We start from the raw sequence: 7435 nt of genomic DNA, 5'->3' as shown, positions 1-7435 counted from the left end.
GGTATATTGCTATAGTATAATTTCCAGTATATGTATAGGTATATTGCTATAGTATAGTTTCCTGTATATGTATAGGTATATTGCTATAGTATAATTTCCAGTATATGTATAGGTATATTGCTATAGTATAGTTTCCTGTATATGTATAGGTATATTGCTATAGTATAGTTTCCTGTATATGTATAGGTATATTGCTATAGTATAATTTCCTGTATATGTATAGGTATATTGCTATAGTATCATTCAAAAGAATTTGATTGTTACCAATTTACTTGGTTTGACACCTCTTGCTGAGTTCTGACAACTGCAGAGCCTGGGCAGAGGTCTGGCACATAGATTTGCCTGAATTGGGGGATGACCTTGCTTAGCAGAGTTCTGTTACACTTACACAGGTCTGGCACATATATTTGCCTGTATTAGGGGATAGCCTGTTCTGTTAGGTTACACTTACACAGGTCTGGCACATAGATTTCCCTGTATTAGGTGATAGCCTGTTCTGTTAGGTTACACTTACACAGGTCTGGCACATATATTTGCCTGTACTAGGGGATATCATGTTCTGTTAGGTTACACTTACACAGGTCTGGCACATAGATTTGCCTGTATTAGGGGATAGCCTGTTCTGTTAGGTTACACTTACACAGGTCTGGCACATAGATTTCCCTGTATTAGGTGATAGCCTGTTCTTTTAGGTTACACTTACACAGGTCTGGCACATATATTTGCCTGTACTAGGGGATATCATGTTCTGTTAGGTTACACTTACACAGGTCTGGCACATAGATTTGCCTGTATTAGAGGATAGCCTGTTCTGTTAGGTTACAGTTACTCAGGTGATAGCCTGTTCTGTTAGGTTACACTTACACAGGGCTGGCACATAAATTTGCCTGCATTGGGGGATAGCCTGGTTTAGCAGAGTTCTGTTAGGTTACACTTACACAGGGCTGGCACATAAATTTGCCTGCATTGGGGGATAGCCTGGTTTAGCAGAGTTCTGTTAGGTTACACTTACACAGGTCTGGCACATAGATTTGCCTGCATTGGGGGATAGCCTGTTCTGTTAGGTTACACTTACTCAGGTCTGGCACATAGATTTGCCTGTATTAGGGGATAGCCTGTTCTGTTAGGTTACACTTACTCAGGTCTGGCACATAGATTTGCCTGTATTAGGGGATAGCCTGTTCTGTTAGGTTACACTTACACAGTCCTGATAGCTTTATCGTGTACGTGTTGAAAAGGAATACAAGTAAAATATCACGGATCTACATGCAAGTCAAGGCTAACAGAACTTAGCTAAGCCAGGTCATCCCCATTGAAAAACAAGATATCTTCAAGTCAGGATATGCAAAGCCATCAGAATCTAATGGTTATATATTACAGGTCTCTAAGAACAGTCTATCAGGGCTCTGGAAAGATATATTTCTAATCACTAAAAATGTCTTGTCTACTGCAGAACAATTTACAATCTGCAAAAATACATTAACCGAAATATTGTAACTATATAGTCAGAACTACAAATATATTTTATTACATCACTGCAAACCTAATTCAGTATGTAAAGTATTGTGCCATTACAAGATATACAATATCAACATTTAAAATCAGAATCCTATAGGAAAAATATAACCAACTTAATTGAAAAAATAAATATATTAGGGGGAGAACTGAGCCTAAAACTTATGTCTGAAGTTGTAATTTACTGTGGGAAAATATTGCCAGGACTGAGTGCTTTTGTGACGTCTTTGGCATTTACAAATAAATAAGTGCAAAGCTGCCCTATTAGTTTGTGCTGGTGTCATTTTGTCAAGGTGATCAGTCATCTTTAGTGCTGACTGATAACTTTACTGCCCAAGGAAAATACAGCCCGGAAAACAGGGAATGCAGGGACTAAAACTCTAATAACTGATCAGCCTTGTGTTGTATAAAATCACAGTATTTTCCCATCATTTGTATCAATGTGTAATGAGATCTTGTTGTAATAAAACAATTGTAAATGCTCAACCTAAAGTATTTATGTTGTTTACAAATATTCTTTAAAACAAAATTTAACCACTTATTTAAAATATACTTTAAAAAATACGGTGTGTGTGTGAATAATTCAGATTAATATTTTAAAATAAATTATCTTAAAACTAAATTTTTAACCTAGGTTATATTTAATTCTGTAAAAATATCTTGTCTAGTAGTTCTAGTCTCATACTTGTATAATAATAATAATAATAATAATACAAATGTGCATATTGATATTCATATAAACAATAAGAAAAAAACTTAACTAAATATTGCATGTGTTTAGCAAACAATTCTTCCTGCATAAACCGTTTCAACACAAATCCTGCTTGAGTTAATCAAACGTTAAACGTTTAATTACATACTTTGGTATTTGTTAATGTGGTTATTGGAGTAAGTTTACAAACTATTAATGTCACAGTTATAACGACCCTGACAACTCATTTATATATATATTTCCACTGTTCAGAAGGTTTGTTTTTCTGGTCTTCAGTACATTTATTTCCAATTTAATAGCATCGCAGTTTAAATATTATTCTTCCAAATTTTCATTAAGTCTTTTCTTTACCCCTGAGTAAACGACAATATGAAACCCAAAATGTTTCTTTCATGATTCAGATAGAGCAGGCGATTTTAAACAACTTACTGATTGACTTATATTATCAAATTTTCTTCGCTCTCTTGGTATCTTTTGTAGCAGGGACGTATGCTTAGGAGCCTGCTCTTTTCCCGGAGCACTATATTGGCAGCAGTTTTGCAAGAATGTTATCCATTTGCAAGAGCAATATAGGGAACACTATTTCCTGCCATGCATTGTTCCAGATGCCTACCTAGGTATCTCTTCAACACAGACTATCATGAGAACAAAAAAAATTAGAAAACAGAATTAAAATAGTATGCCCTGTATAAACCACAACATCATTTATTTGGGTTTTGATATCCCTTTAAGTTCTTGCATTTTATTGCAAAAGACCTTCACAGTTCGATGCACTGACTTTCTGTGATTTATACCAGAAATAAACTATTTCATAATGACTCTTTATATTTGTTTTCTAATCTATTCATTAATTGCTTGTAGGTATGAAAACGTTATATATTTTTTCAAGCAAATATTAGCACTAAAACCAATTAACACAATATGAGTCAAACAATATTGCCATATGTTAAAACTATTATACTATATATAAATTAAATCTATGTAAACTGAATATCTTTACTAAAAAAAACAACCTCAGCGTTTGCAGAATGCATAAAGCAGAAATAAACAGCTAAAGTTAAATTAGCAGGCAACACTGAGCTTCTAGTAATTACAATTTATCTCAGTGCAAGTTCTGTAAATGTGGTTCTGTTTTTTTTATTCATCCCATTAGCCAGAACTGCTCCTATTAACACTCAGACATTTTTGCATTTAACACACAAGCCCCAGAGATTGGTCTTGTCTGTTAGTTTTTATGATTAAATACGATAAAAACAAGGTGGCTTCAAAATCTGATCAGGGAATCTAAATTGGGAAATTATTATATCAAGCACTTAACCTCTTAGCTGCCACATTACAATGTATTATACTTTTTTAGCTCTCTCTGGTAAAACAGGTTAAACAAAATCCCTTTGTCCCCAACACATTGATTGGAGAAACAGATCTAAAATGTAGTTTTGTAAAAACAAAGACTGGAACTGCATTAAAGGTAAAACAATAAAAAGTGGTGAGAATTGAATGTTTTTTTTCTGCATTGATTAATGACCTATAAAATAAAACTACCGAGAAGAAGAGCTGAGATCAATAAATTAAGTACCAAAATTTATCATTTTCTAGAGAGAAATGAAATGCTGAAGTAGAAAAGCTGCCTCTTCCACATGGGGTCTCATCTCATCTGATTCTGACACTCAATTAAAAAGTTTGCATTTCATATTAATTAATTCTCCTGATCCCACAGAAGACAAATGGTCTGTTGCAGTTTGACAGGAGACCGATAAAGAATTCAACACCTTTTCTTCGTACCCAAAGCGTCTCCTGATTATAGTTTTAAGGTCATGGTCAGCAGAGTTAATAATTCATTAATATAGACATTTATCCTTATGGGAGTATAGGGGACATCAGCTCCCTCCCCCCAGCTTCTATCCCATCAACACAGCTATATTTCCTGCAGGAGGCTGCTTCTGCACAACACACATATAACCATTAACATCTACTGCCCCATCTTGTCAGAAACTTACTTACATGGTAGCTTTCCAATCCATCATAAATGAAAACAGTAGGCATGAGCTGTTTCCACATGTATTATTATTATTTATGTTGTATGTATGTGTATATATATATATATATATATATATATATATATATATATATGTGTGTGTGTGTGTGTATATATATATATATATATATATATACACACACATATATATATATATATATATATATACACACACACACACACATATATATATATATATACATATATATATATATATATATATACACACACACACACACATATATATATATATATATATATATATATACACACACACACACATATATATATATATACATATATATATATATATATATATACACACACACACATATATATATATATATATATATATATATATACACATACACACACATACATAAATATATACGTGTATGTGTGTGTGTGTACTAATTTTGTTTCAGGACCTCAGTTACATTTATTTGAAAGAAAGAAAAAATACGATCCCCAATATCGTTGGCAGATTCTTAATAAGAACATAGACAATTATAGTATGTCTCACATACCCATGCAATGTAGTTCTGCTATACTTCTAAATAAAGCTTGGTTGCAAGAATTATGCCAACTGCAGTCAATATCCATTGGTACTTTTAGTGAGTTCCGCTTTACTTGCATATATATAATTGTACCGCCAGAGGGAGCTCTTATCTGTGATCACACTGCCAAGTTTCCTTCGGTTATATTTACTTAGTTGCACATTAGTTCTTTTTTTCCTTTCTTTTTTTTAATAATAGATTTGGAAATATATATTGTTGTGCATTGCTATTGTAGACATAATTAACTAGATATACCTCCATAAAATGATACCTAGTTGGTTTAAAGATGATATAAATACAGTGGATGCAAATATCAATATTTGTTAACTTGAAACCTGCAACCTACTAGACATAAAGCATATTTGAAATGAAAAAAAAAAAAATGCATCATGGAAAAGGCAACATGCAATTTAGATTATAAAAGTGATCTTTAGAACTTCAACATTAAAAAAGAAGTGATGAGTTCCAAAATTGAGAGAAAAGGGCAGAACCTAAACATCTGATTGAGGATGTATTTTTATGATACCCATTTACTATGAAAGTACAGTTTTCACAGCAGTCACATCATTAAATTTAAATACATTTAGGTTATATCATTTACAACTATAGGTTTATATAGTAACATTTTTAGAGTTTTCAGTGAAAAATGTTAGAACACAAGTTTTGGGCCTGATGATTTAATTTCACCAGATCAGACATGGGTTTTCTCACTCAGCTTTGCAGGGGCTGCCCTGCTGAAATTATTGTAAAAAAGGGGCACGTTCGCTTGAGTGCAATTTAATGTAAGGCGCATCAGGATAGCACATCTTCAGAGCTCTGGTTAATTGTTAAGCTTGACAAAATAGTTGTGCATTTAAAAGTACAGTTACACTCATAATAACACTGTCTAATAAAAATGTCAGCTTTTCTGAAGTTTTTATGAACTACGGACATTTGTGTAAACCTATGCAGGGGTGCTGAGGCGAACCGCTACTATTTTTGCCTGTGATCACTTACCGGCATAGAGTTTGTGACTGAGCTTAAAGTGGTATCTTAACCGATTACACGCCCTGGTACACAGTCTGTTTCTATGTCCTTTTGTATTTTAATAAATTGTTTTAATTTACCCTGAAGTTCCAGAGTATCTTTCTGAGCCGAGGGGCGTTATACCTACCAGCCTGAATATCTGAGCTAGATTTTACCTCTCCTAAGTGTGAGTACCTGTTCCCCTGTGATTATTTATTGCAGTATATACAGACTTCAGTATTGTATGCTTTCTCTCTTCCTTGGGAGGTCCTTAGCTTTAAGTACCATCAAGTGCTGACATCTTCCTTTCATGATTATTTGCTCCTGTATGGACTTTAGTTGAAACTTTGAATTTAGTACATATCCTTTTATTGTGGGGTGAATTATACTTGTTATTTGTCTTTAGGTATAGATATATATATATATATATATATATATACATTTTACCAAAAAAACATCAGATATATATAGAAATATTTATTTAAGAATAAATAGAACATATTCTTCTATGTGAAGAACATTGGAATGTGACATTAATATTTCATGTCGGGTTTGCACACAAGTAAGGTTTTCTTCGTAACTTTTCCCATTCAATTGAAAGCTATGGGGAAATACCTTAAAGTGGTCTTGATATACGAATTTTAGATTTTTTTCACGTGTTGGGTTAGCACTTATGTGAAAACATTTTACTTTACATGTAATACACATGATACCCGACACGCTTGCTTCTAGCGGAGTTAATGTACGAGTGGGAACAATAAATAGCGCTCCACTCATCTAGCCCATAGTGTGTTGTCGTTACGAAGAACAAAAACAGCTATTTCAAATACAAAATAAACATAAAGAAGCAATTTCTCATACATTTTATTCTCTGCAGCTAGTATAACAATTTAGTGAAAATATAACATTTTACAGTACACTTTCCCTGTAATCTATGATTAATGTATTGCTTTATTAATCTAATAGTATCAATACATTTTGGTGAAAAAATATTATTAGTTTTTTTTAATTCTTTTTTATTGAGAGAGAAATAATACATACATATGGCAATCGATAGTAGTTACTTAAAAAAAAATGAAACAATGTGAGTGAGTTGGTACATTATAATCCATTCAAATTGTGGACAGTAAAATAAAAAATAAAAATTGAGCTATTCAGCTCATATTCTGTGTTCTCTCTATCCATTTTTTATATGTTAAATTAACAAACAAAAATAAATAAAACTAACTTTTAACAACCTGTCCAAAGCTATAACACTGTTCTTGGAAGATAATCTGGACGGCCGCAGTTTGGACAGAGCTGGAGCGCACAGCACAGTATTTAAAACAAAGCATTAATACCTGAGCGAACTGGGTGTCATTCACACTAAGGCTCAACACATCAGATACCCAAGTGCAGCTACCAAGACATAACATACAATTACAAAGAGCCCTAATAGTCAATTGGCGCCATTTTTGACACACACTACGGAGACCAATATTAGACATCTTATATAGACCATTGGAGTCACACAGCCTGATCACCTTATTGGATTTGCACTTTTAGGAGGGGAGTAACTCCCATACTGAACTCAATCTATAAGTAAGGGAGGAGGAAGAGAGGGATATCTGG

This window comes from Bombina bombina, chromosome 2 (assembly GCF_027579735.1).
Source record: "Bombina bombina isolate aBomBom1 chromosome 2, aBomBom1.pri, whole genome shotgun sequence".
NCBI classification, from domain to species: Eukaryota; Metazoa; Chordata; class Amphibia; order Anura; family Bombinatoridae; genus Bombina; species Bombina bombina.
The sequence above is the reverse complement of the archived record's forward strand: the minus strand, read 5'-3'. Positions refer to the sequence as shown.